Below are 12,967 nucleotides of genomic sequence, written 5' to 3' on the forward strand. Positions count from 1 at the left end.
AATACACCAGCCTTTCCACCAGACCATAGGGGAAAAAAGCCAGATTGTAATCCCTCTGGCCTCTGCGAAGAAGAACACATTCATCAAAGCACTTGCTTTTTGTCTCTTGAGGAAAAAAACAGGCAAGCCCAGCCTGGGGTGAGCCCAGGAGATGACACCATCTGCTCCACCTGTTGTGGGAACAGCTGATCCGAAGACCGTGCAGACGACGATCCAGAGTCGGTCTTTCTAGAACTGCAGCAGCAAGTGTCCCCTGAAGGTTGACCCAAGCTCAGGCTTCATAAAGTCAGGAGGGACTGGAACCTTCCACCTCCTTTTGTAAAGTTAAAAAATAGATCGCTCACCTTGCATTCTTGGCTTGTGGATTTAGAAAGATGGTTTGTAAGGTTGCTTTGACCCTTGGCTTGAAGTGGGGTGTGGTAGCCCCCCTTATGTGTGGGTGGGCCTTCCACAGTTTCAGTTACAGGAGGGATCTTCTTACCATGGAAGATACTTACAAAAAGATGTGACATTGCTCGCACAACTGTGATGATATCATATTCTTATAGTGTTCTGATTTGTTATTAGCTGTTGTCAGTTGGTTACTGTGTTTAATTTATAAATTAAAGATTATCTGAGGTACACGTGCTTAGGTAGGACATGTGTGGTATACACAGGATTTGGTCATCTCTACACTTCAGACAACATCTGAGGTCTTGTATGCATCTCACATAGATAAAGGTGGATATTGTATGGAAGTTACTTTAGTCAAATGCTTCCCCCTCCCTTTCATACCTTATAAAAGTTAGTAAACACAGTGATTAGGGGACAATTTTCTATGCATGTGTGCATATATATGCCTATGTGTATGAAATTTTGGGCTTTCATCTCTGAAACTTTGGATCAAGAGTAGCAAAACCACACGACATCGTGTGAGCCTTGCATCCTTTTGAGGAGCATGTCAGAGGAAACATGAGAAGAACATATTCAAGTACAGTGCATGTCTTTGCAATGCTCTAAGGCAGTGGTTCTCAACCTATGGGTCGTGGTCCTTTTGGGGGTCAAATGACCCTCTGATGGGTGTTGCCTAAGACTATCCGCATACCAGATACATACATACATATATATATGTATATATATTATATATGATACACATATATATATATACTATTATATGAATATATGTGTGTGTGTCATATAACAGTAGCAAAATTACAGGTATGAAGGAGCCACAAGATAATCTTATGGCTGGGGCTCACCAAGGGTTGCAGGAGGGTTGAGAGAGACAACAGTGTCACGTGGCCGAATCTTAATGTCAATTTTCATGCCTTCTCACAAGCATGGAAGCGAGTCAGAGGCATAAGCAAGATAGTCTACAAAGGCAGAGTTTTATGGTTCCATGGTACCCCTAAAAGCAGTGTGTCGCTGTACATAGAGAATCTTGTACCTTTCCCCCCATCCTGTACATACTAAATAGATATGTGCAGTGTAATCATGGTGTTTTCTTTGGAATGTTTATAAGGCTAGGCACGTTCCCAACGTTTGGAAGTACTAGGATAGAAAGCAGATGAATGGCCACATGATCAAGACGCAACTGCTAGTTGTTTTGTAAATCAATTTGTCATTCTATTCCTTCTAGGGTAGAAGTGAAAGAGAGGACATTGTCAAGGGGGTCGGTTTAGAACCAGAGCTGACCACAGGCGGACCACAAGGGGGCAGCACAGAGCCAGGAATCAAGAGGTTAGCTTTGGTCCAGCTCAGCTGAGTCTCCATGATTAGTGAATTCCCTAGGTCTTTTTGCTTATTGTAATCAGGTCATTTTATTTTTTAAACTATTATGTTTATTCATAAGACTTTGTTTTTGAATGACTTGGAGTCTTGCAGACTCTCCATCCCAAGGTACAGTGACTTGGTTCGAGTGCACAGAGGAGATGGGGAGAAGGGGACCTCTGAGTAAGTGCTGTAGGGGAGGTTAACACTCAAATTCTTTCCTTACACCAGCTTGGATGGTTAGGGGGTGTGTCGGGTGTGGTCGACCACTGGGCCAAGACATATGCAGTCCAATTCCGTTCTGCTGGCTTGTTAGATGTTGCTGTCTCCAGGATCATAACACTTATACCTCTCTGTTCACAGCACTTGAGCAGACTGAAATAAAAAATTAACCAATCAGAAGGATGTTAGAAGATGATTCCTTAAAAGCATCCTGCAGGCCCTGTCTTATTGGTAAGAGCAGAACATTTGAAGACTGAAAGCTAAAGACCCTCCTCCTCTCTTGTGGCATAATACTATCTTGCAGCATTGATATCATCAGTCAGCCGAAAAGCTGTTCATCGGTTCTTAAGGAGAACTAGAATAAATGACCCCTGGGTTATTTATTTTTAATGGTTGCTCCTGGGCATGGCTTAGTGGTACACATTGACTCCAGAGTTAGAATATCTGAGTTCTGATCAGGACACTGGCTTGCCCTATCAGCTTGGCAAATCTGATTCCCTCGACTTCCACCCCTGATACCTCTCTCTGAGATAGAATATCACTGGGTAGCCCTACCTAGCCTGGAATTCACTATATAGACCAGGTTAGCCTTGACCTCACAAAAGTTCTGTTTTCTCTGTCTCCCAAGTGCTGTCACCATGCCCAGACTACTTTCCTTACCTCTGAAATCAGACCTGACAGTTTGCTACATGGCAGGCACCAGAAGCTCGGCTGTTTCTGGAGTTTTCTTACCCATTTCCTTTGCAATACTTCTAATATAATAACATTATTCGTGTTGTATAACAGTATGATGCTCTAAGACAGCCAAGTATTTCAGCGGACACATGATGTCATTTATCCCCAACATTTATAATTATTACTGTCATTGTGGCGCATCACGGTGTCAAAATGAAACTTTAGAAATCAGTGCACATGTATTCGGTCAGCACAAAGAAAATAATTATCTGTTCCTGATTGACGTGTTTTCAAACTAGGGCCAGTGCAGACAACCTGTTGGTACATCCACAGCTGTGCTTCAGAGAGAGAGAATAAGAGAAAGAAAACAGCAGAGTGGGAAGGAGGAGACTGAACAGAAAGGAGGAGGAGGGAGAGAACAGAAGAGGGAAGAGGGAGAAAAAAGGGGGGAAGAGACAAAACCAGATGGACAAAGAATGGAATGGAAGGAGGGGCCGGGAGATGAAGGAAGGGGGTCCCATAAAAGAAGTCTTAGGGACATTTTTGGCACCATTAGTAAAAGCCACTGTGCAGTTCTACATGTGTGGGGGCATGCTTGTATGAATTTGTTCTTATTCTCACTGTATTATTTGAGTAACTAGGGAAAACCAGGTTCTAAGGTACAGGCAGAAGTTGTGAAAGGGGGCTGATGGGTTGGCTCAGTGTGTTAAGCCCTTAACCCAGCCTGACAACCTGAGGTCAATCCCCAAGTCCCTAACAGTAGAAGGAGAGAGCTGACTCCCAAACAGGAGCCTCACATCCCACACTCTGCCTCTGACCCATCCTCCACTCAATTAAATAAATGTTCTATTTTTTTCCAGTGTTGTGAAGTAATTTTTAAAAAGTCACATTTGAACCATGTTGTTGGAACTCCTTGGGAATTCTAAATGGATTCAACTGGATCTGTGGTTTTGGCGGTTGTTTTTGAACCACTCCTCTCTTGTGAAACATTGTCTCAAGGAGGTTTGCAATCTTATTTTAAGGGTTTAAGGCTTAATAAGCTACAAGCTGAAAGTATAGTTAAATGTGTAAATCATCGTTGCAAATAATTGATAAAAGGGTTTATAAAAGACTATAAGGGCCTATAGAACAATTTGAACAAATGAATAATTTGTAGGAACTTCATGACTTTTCAAGAAATGTATAATCACATGGTCATCAATGCTTTGGGTAATTTCTGGATGTAAAACAGTAACAATGTAATAGAATGAATCCTTGACATTTGGAACGCAGCAAGCATGATGGGTACTGAATAAGTCATGGTTCAATCCCTCTGCCATTAACTGTTGGATTATGTCCACTGCCTTCTAGTGCCAATTTTTTTCAATTTGAAGAATGCTCACCATCTATCGTTGCTTCTAACACCTCTTCATTCTGCTTTACCTCTCCAGAATTGTGCATACCCTCTACCAGGAAGTCCAGGCACAGATTTAAAAACTACTAGATAAAATAAAATAAAGTAAAATAAAATAATAAAATAACTCATTAAAAAATGGATGAAAGGCCAGCTTGGAAATCCAAGTCCTGTAGGCCAAACAAACAAAACTCCATGCTCATTATTTATATGCTCTTAGGGGATGTCTATGTGGTGTAGGAATTAGTGTGGGTTAGTGGAGAATTTGCTCCCTCATTTAAAGATCAATGGCAACAGACTAGCATTCTAATTGATGATGTCCATGTGGCCAGGGAAGTCCACTATTGCTCCGCATTGTGACAAGATGCTTCATGGTTTAGATATAAAATATCCCCTGAAGAACTCATGCATTGAAGACTTGGTCCCCAGTGCCATATTCACAGGTGGGCTGTTGGGAAGTAAACTGGACCATGATGGCTTTGATCTAATCAAAGGATTAGTCTACTGATGGTGTCATAATCCATCAGACCTTTGGAAGGACTGCAACTATGGAAGTAGGATCTGATTGGCTTCCTGAAAATGCCTCTGAAGGGTGGGTCGTTCCTGACCCAGAGCTGATTGTCTCCGAGCATCATGAAATTGGCATACACCACCATGTGCTCCCAGCATGCTGCTCTGCCTCACTAGAGTCTAAAGCAGATGGAGCCAACTGTCCAGGAACCAAACTCACAAGCCAAAACCCACCCTGTTGAGTTGTTTTCTCAGGTATGCTTTCATGGGTGAAAAAGCAACATAGCAATCATCCCATGGGGATAAACTAATATTTTTTTTAAATAAGAAAGAAGAAAACCAAGAAAGACATTAGCTTCTGAACAATGAGCTGTCCAAATCATATTTTTTTTTTATTCTGTCCCATTTTTCAGAAAACTTACTTGCCTCCGGTTAATCATCTACTGTAAAAAAATCATCACCTAAGGCTCAGGGAACATTTTAGAAGGACCAGAGAACTGGGCTGCTTGCAATGAGATATTTTCTAGACACAACATGGAAGCTAAACATATGAAATACCAACAATAGAGTTGCCTTAACCAAGATTTTAATGATGACTGTACCAGCTAACTGTGTGATTTTGGCTTCTGTTAAACTGCTTGCTTGCTTGTTTTATTTGCACCTGCAACTGACAACAAGGATATAGCTTTCCTGTGTTTTTCCCTTTGAAAGGCTCCCTGTAAAAATGCATTTGAGGCTTCTCTGTGTAGCTGGTGGCTTAATACAGACTCTCAATTTAGACTTTGGTCATCCTGAGTTATCTTTGGGTCTCTACCACATATACCTATAAACATCACTAAATTGTGTCAGGTGTGTGTGGGGGGGAGAGACTATGTGTATGAAAGAGAGTGAAAAATAATATGTGTGTGAAAGAGAAGAAGAAGAAGGAGAGAGGTCATGAATCCAAGATGAAGTAGGAAAGAACAGGATGAAAATAATATAAATACAGTTTACTCATGATATATGAAATTCTCAAAAATAATATAAAAGTAAACCTGTCTGGTGTCTGGCACAAATTTCAGGCTCAATACCTTTCTGTTCCCAAGAACTCTTTTAGGCTTCTTGCTTGTCAGCCTCCTCGGTTCCCTTTATAGTTCAGCCTTTCTTAAGGATTTTCTGCATGACCCATACATGAACACGACAAAGATTCTTACAAAAGTACAGAAGCATAAACACACATCCATTGCTGTATCAGGGAGATATCCAACAGAAACAGAGCTGAAGAACACAGTAACTAAACTGAACAGTCATTGCCAGTGCTCCACAGCAGACTGGAGTAGGCAGAAGAGAAGCCCGGTGAACACAAAGACAGGAGAATGGGCATTGGTCAATCAGAGCAGCAAAGGGAAACGGGGGGGGGGGGAGAAAACTCTAGAATCTTGACCACCACACAGAGAGACATTCAAATGAAAAAGAAAGCATACTCACAGAAATTAATTACAGCTGAATATGGCCCAAACATTGGGGGAGGGAGTGACCATTTAGGCCAGGAAGGTCCCGTTATGGTTTACATGTGAACTGTCTCCCCCGGGGTTTATGAGTTGAATACATAGGTCTCCAACGAGTGATGCTGTTTTGGTAAGTTGGAGCCCAACCAAGAGAGGCACATCCCTAAGGTACGCCTTTATTTATTTATTTTTTGAAATTAATTTTTTATTGAATATTTTATTTACATTTCAGATGTTATCCCCTTTCCTCATTTTGACCCAATCCAGAAACCCCCTATCTTATCCCCACTCCTCCTGCTTCTATGAGGATGTGCCCCACCTACCCACCCACTCCCACCTCCCTGCCCTCGAATTCCCCCACACTGAGGCATCCAGCCTTCATGGGACCAAGGACCTTCTCTCCCACCTATGCCCAACAAGGCCTTCCCTCCAGCTGTATATGTGGGGGAGGTACAACTTTAAAGGTTGTTTATGGTCCCTTCTTTCTTGGCCACCAGTCAACCTTGAGCTGAGTAACCTCTGAAACATGCTTCTGCTGCAGATGCCCCACCATAGACCCAGAATCCTCGAGGTGAAGAACAATGGACTGAAACTGTGAACCGGAAGTGTGCCTTTCCAACCTCAAGTTATTTCTGTGCAGTCTGACTGACACGTCCCCCAAGTCCATGTGTCGAAGACTTGGGTCCAGCATGATATTATCGAGAAGTATGTAAACAACTAGGTAGGGATGAATGGGACTGCTTAGCGCGCGTCCCCAGGAAGGGGATCATGGGATTCAGCTCTCTTCATCCTCTCACATAGCAAATGGAATCTTCATCTAGACTCACCATGACATACAACAGGATACATGGGTCGTACATTGAACCCTTTATTTTGAGGGGTGTGGAAAACCCTTTCCTGTCTTTAAAATAATGTATTCCTGATATTTGTTCCAGTAATAAAAAGCTGGGCAACCCACCAGAGAAAGGAATATACATCTATATCTGTAAAATCTACAGATTTAGCCTAGAGATCTCAAGTCCTCATAAGTAGTCAGAAATCAAAAGCAGAGAATTTTCACATACAAAAGATTCTTCATTAGAATATTGACATATTTCTTAGCAGAAACCTTTCAGAGAAGAAGGGAGGGGAATATCATATTCAAAGAACTGTAATGCTATATTGCAATCTATGTGGATTTTGGATCCACAGGGAAGAGGGCTTGTCCGGCTGAGGAGACGTGTTGGGTACAATTGTTTCCAAGGTTTTGATTTGGAGGCTGCTGTGTCTTTCAAGATCTTACTTTGTCAGGCCTATGTTGTAATGTCATACCCAGTGCGCCTTATGCTTGGCTGTAGTATGTGTTGCTTCCAGTCCTGAACCCACATCCCAGTGGTCTAAAACTTGGCTCCATCATCCACAGCACTGGCCAGACTTAAAGGCCCTGTCCAGACAGCGCATGCTATAAAGTTTCTTATACACAGCAGCTAGAAATGAGAATGTCGCAGTAAAATGGCTCCCAGTAGAAGAATGAGCTCGGCTGTTGTACCAGTCAGGCTTCCTGACAGAAGGAATACATCCAAAGAGGGAGGGTTACTCGATTGGCTTAGGTGCTACAGACCGATTAGTTCAGAAATAGCTGTCTGTACATCGGAATGGCTGAGAATCACTCATATCCCTACCTGGTGAAGAAGGTCTGGGGGGATTCCTGAAAAGTGATGGTCTTCAGTTGACACTGCAAGCCAGAAGCCTGGAGAAGCTGATCCTGATGACAGCACAGGAATGTAGCATCACTGACAGCAGCAGGCTCTATGACCACACAATCCAGATAGCAAACTTGTGGGTAAGACAGGAGATGTAAAAGCTTTCCCTCCCAGGTTTCTTCTGTCTTGGCTGCCACCGGAAGAAGGTGCCACTATGTTTAGGGTAGGTCTTCTCACTTCAAATCAGCCAGCGAAGAACAAGCCTAGGCGTTGTGCCCAGCAGCTTGTCTCATAGATGATTCCAGATAGAGTCGATCTAACAGCCAAGATTAATCTCAACAGGTCTGTCCTGATTTGGATATTTTGGAAGGAGGGGCAATGCAAGGACTTGGTAGAGAATGAAAAAGTAAACTGTATGTGGGTCTCTTTGGCTATCTGAGCAGGCAATCAGCAGAGAATCAGAGAGGACAGGTGTGGAGGTAGAAGCTCCCGCTGTGGGGGCCATGGTGAATCTCAGCCTCTGCTTCCATGCTCACTGCATTCATCTGACTCCTGTGCCAGCCCTGGGCTAGCCTACAGCAGGCTGGCAGATGTCCACTGGCTTGGTCACTTCATCCCTTGGTTGTCAAGGATACTGTGCATAATGAATTATCTTAGTTTCACTAGCCATTGCTGTGATAAAAATGCCCCAACAAAATGAAATTAGGAGAGGAAGTGTTTCTTTTAGCTCATATTTCCAAGTTGCAGTCAATCTGGGAAGGCCAAATTGGAGTGGCTAGGCACATTGACAGTTAGAGCAGATAGAATGAACACATACATGCTTAGTACGCAACTGGTCTCCTCCCTGAATTCACTACAGACCCCAAGTCCAGGGATCTGCAGTCCATAATGGACTGATCTTCCTCCTCAATTAAAACCATCAAGATAGTCTCCCACAGACTTGTGCAATAGACCAGTCTGATCTGAACAGTCCCTCACTGAGACTTGAATAATCTAGGAGACACCTAGATTATATCAAGTTGCCATCTAAAACATACCCAGCTAGTATTCATGTAAGCTTCAAGTTTTACTACAGAGCCACTGTCACAAAACAAGCATGGAACTGGCACTGGAAAGTAAAAATGTAGGTCAACAGAGCAGATGAAGAACCTAGATAAGAACCATCGCAGCTCCAGCTAACATGGTCTCTGACAAAGATGCCAAAAATGTACATTGCAGATAAAAGATAGTGTCTACAATAATGGTGCTTGGAAAACCACAAACTGAAATTAGATACCTATTGCTTCTCCTATACAAAAATCACCGAAAGACAACTCAGCCACTCAGGGTACTCACTGCCCTTGTAAAGGACCAAGTTTCAGTACCCAGCTCCCCTAAAAGTAGCTCACACTGTCTGTAACAGTTCCAAGGAATGTGATATCAACTGGTCTCTGCAGTCCCTTTGTGGTATACATAAAAATCACACACACACACACACACACACACACACACACACACACACGGGGGGGGGGGAAGAAAGAGAGAGAGAGAGAGAGAGAGAGAGAGAGAGAGAGAGAGAGAGAGAGATTTAAATTTTTTAAATGGCTACATAGTCTACATAGAACAAAACCCATAACTAAAGCTCTGAAGAAGTAGGAAAAACATTTTAAGATAGTGACCTAAGCAAGCATTTTCGTAATAGAACTCGGCCACTCAGATAATCAGCCTAGCAATTGGGAAATAAAATGAAGCTTCTTCACTGCAAGGAAACAATGAACTGACTGAAGAGACAGAGGAAATCTCTGTTAGCTAAACATCTCATGGTGGATTAATATCTAGTCTATATAAGGAACTAAAAAAAACCGAACAAAACAAATATCAAGAATTCAAGTGATTCGGTCAGTAATAGGGCCAATTAAATGTGCAGACAGTTTTCGAAAATTGAAACACAAATGACCAATAAGCACATGAGAAACCAACATCATCACCCATCAGAAAAATATAAATTAAAAACTACATTGAAATTTCATCTTAGTTACAGAAACAACAGGGGGTGAGGGGATCACAGTAGGATTCTTTTTTTTTTTTTTCTTTTTTTCTTTCCCCCATAAAGAACAGATGAATGTCATACGAACAATAGATGTACCTGAAGATAGCCACAATAATTGAATTAAGTCAGTCTCAGAAAGATGGCTCAGGCCTCTAAAAGGTCCCTCGTTGCTCAATTACCTGATTAGCTCCACCATAACACACTAGGATGAACAGCAGACCCGGGATCACAACGACCCTCTGCGGTAACTGCCGAGGGATGCTATGTGCCAATACTGCGGTGGCTCACAGAATCAAACAGTGCCGAGTTGGAAGGTTGCGGTATCAATAGACTACAGAGACTGGAAGAGCATGTTCTCTTAGCCTTCTTTCCCAGAAAAAAAAAAAAAAAAATGCCCAGGGAAACCATTAGGCTATCACTGCTGTTATTATGATTAAAATAAAATGCTATTTCAAATGCCAAGGATTACAATCATTATGTAGAGGCTAGTAATGGCGCCTTCATCAACAGTCTATTCTGGCCGTTTTCCATTTCTGCATACACTGCTCCATTTCATGTTTATATAAAGCTTTGTTTTTCTCATCAGATGGACGAGGAAGCTGAGGTCTAGGAAGCTTTCTATCTGTCCCAGTTTGTTTTCTATCACTGTGATAAACAGCTTGACCAAAAACAGCCTGGGACACACAAAAGTTTGTTTGGCTTGTACTTACTTCTATGTCACAAGCACATCACTGACAGAAGTCAGGGCAGGGGCCTGGAGGCAAGAACCTGATGCAGAGGCCATAGAGGAGCACTGCGTGGCTTGCACCATGGCTTGCTCAGCCTGCTTTCTTAGAGAACCCAGGACCACCTACCCAGGGTGGCACCGCCCACAATGGGCTGGGCCTTCCCCTGTCAATCATCAATTAAGAAAACGTTCCACAGACTTGCCTTCAGGCCAATCTGACAGAGGCATGTTCTCAATTGAGGATTCTCTTCCCTAACTTGTGTCACGTTGACACAAAATCTGTACAAGCGCTGAACATTTTCCTTGAGCTTTTTCACACCAAATAAGTGATATAACTGGTATTGAACTTCGGGTCACTTGACACCAGCATCTCATTTCCTAACTTACAATTCAGCCTCTCAGATCTCACGTCTCTGAGGGAAATCGGTTGCTGAGGCATGCCAAGAAATTCCTAGGTCCTGGGAGCTCTAAATACCCTATCTTACTGGTTTCTTCATTTACCCTTGGGGCAGTCTTGGGTTATCTGGAAAACGATAACTGGGTCACTTATGTTTGTACCTCACTAAACTCTGTAAGTAGCCCTTTAAGAGTCGTGCCTCCGCCTATCAGAAGGGGAGAAGCTAGAAGAGGGCTGAAGGTGGACCGACCAATTGTGTTGTCACAATAGCGTTGAGTACAGCTGAGAGACTTTGTAGGTAATGAATAAAATTAAGCTCCAGGATTACAGTCTCCCTTACGCCTTCACTCATCTGGATATAATGCAGTGAGTTGGCCAATAGCCAAAGCCCACTTACAATTGTGAGTATCAGAAGGGAAAACCTCAGATATTATTCTTCTATTGCTTTAGATTGTCTTTTTTTGGCTAAATATCTAATGGCTGTGAAACTACAGTTTTCCAGATTCAGTTCATTCCTTTAGAAAATTTTTTGAAATCGAGCTAATATACTGCTTTCCTGATGAGTTTTTTTTGAACATTCATATAATTTTCCCATGATGCTTTATTTTTTTAGACTTGTTTTTATCATGTGCATATGAGTGTTTTGCCTACATGTATACATGGGCACAGCATGCCTGCCATGTTCATGGCGGCCAGAAGAGGGCATCAGATTCCCTCTTGGAACTGGAGTTACAAATGGTGAACTGCCATGTGCATGCTGGAAACCGCACCTAGGTCCTCTCTTGTAAGAACAAGTTTTCTTAACTGCTGCTGAGCTATATCTCCAGCCGAGAGAGTGCTTTTCTAGGATTAAAAAAAAATGCTAGCAATATTAATAAGCAAATGTTATACAGACAAATGAGAATCTATCCTATTTTTAATGATTTCTAGAAAAGACGATTCCCAATTCCCCCTTAGTTGTTCTTTCCTGAGGTTACCAACATTTATTGAAGGAATCTCGCTCTAATTCTTAAGTCTCATTTCTTTAAGTGACTGGCATTTCTTTGCTCAGTGAAGAGGAAATGTAGAGGAGCATATTGTAGGAACAGAGAAGGAAGAGTTAATTTCTATGCTATGAAACGCTTTGAGTTTTAGAGCAAAAAAAAAAAAAAAAAGAGAGAGAGAGAGAAGACCAAGAAATTAAATTTTAATAGACCTCTAGATTTGGGCAGCAATCAAAGGTTCTCTCTATAGTAACAATTACACACATCGCTGATCTGAGATCAAATATTTATGTCTTCTTCTCCCTGCTAGAGAAAATGCTAGCATTTTCCTGGCTACAGATATCACCAGGATAAGGCAGCAGAGGGTCAAAGAGACTAAAAGATGTCTTTTCACAGTTCAACCTGTAACAGAAAGGAGTAACACGCCTGCCAACGCTTAAACACAACTGGACGTGAGTCAAAATGGAACAAAGTAGTGTGCTTGAGTGGGTATTTTGGGCTATAATTCTGCCTTCTACTGAGGGACTGTCTTGCCTATCAGTGAAACACATACAAAAGAAGACAAAGAAGCCTTGTGCCAACAGGAAACAAAAGCTCTTCCCACTTCCTCAGAGCACTTTCGTTTTCAGGAGTGAACAGTTTGAATAAGACACTTCCATTATTCCTTAGGGGGCATGCAACCATTTAAAAAAAAAAAAAAAAGATGAAATACAGAATCTACTTCCCCGTGGAAAAAAAATGTTTCCATTGGCGTTTCTAATATAGAAAGCACTAATAAATTGAATTCTGCTAACACGGGATATCATTAAACAGTGATAATGTCTCGTGCACCTTGGAGGACCAGGGCCTGCTTCTCCTGACTCTTCATAGCAGCACCACACTGTCAGCTGCCATCGACTGTAGCTTTGGTTGTAATAAAGTCTGTGCTCCATATCTTTTTCAGAAATTTATAGAGCTGCCTTTGGAGAACTTCGGACTTAACAACTCACAACGCATTCATATATATATATATCCATCCTATCATACAAGACTTTTTCTTCTGTTTTTTTTTTTTAATTTGATTTAAAAGACTCTATAAAATTCTGTTAATTTTTTTTCTCAGTGAGCTCAAAA

General features: G+C 41.9%; 1 long non-coding RNA gene across 1 annotated transcript; it reads right to left on the reverse strand.

Annotated features, from left to right (window-relative positions):
- Positions 1-1,228: 1,228 nt before the first annotated feature.
- On the reverse strand, positions 1,229-12,762 carry LOC143434239 (uncharacterized). Its single transcript, XR_013103582.1, has 3 exons — positions 12,686-12,762; positions 7,698-7,824; positions 1,229-2,124 (listed from the first exon to the last, which is right to left on the reverse strand). It is a non-coding gene; the product is annotated as an uncharacterized LOC143434239 (long non-coding RNA).
- Positions 12,763-12,967: the final 205 nt, after the last annotated feature.

This window comes from Arvicanthis niloticus, chromosome 13, assembly GCF_011762505.2.
Source record: "Arvicanthis niloticus isolate mArvNil1 chromosome 13, mArvNil1.pat.X, whole genome shotgun sequence".
NCBI lineage: Eukaryota > Metazoa > Chordata > Mammalia > Rodentia > Muridae > Arvicanthis > Arvicanthis niloticus.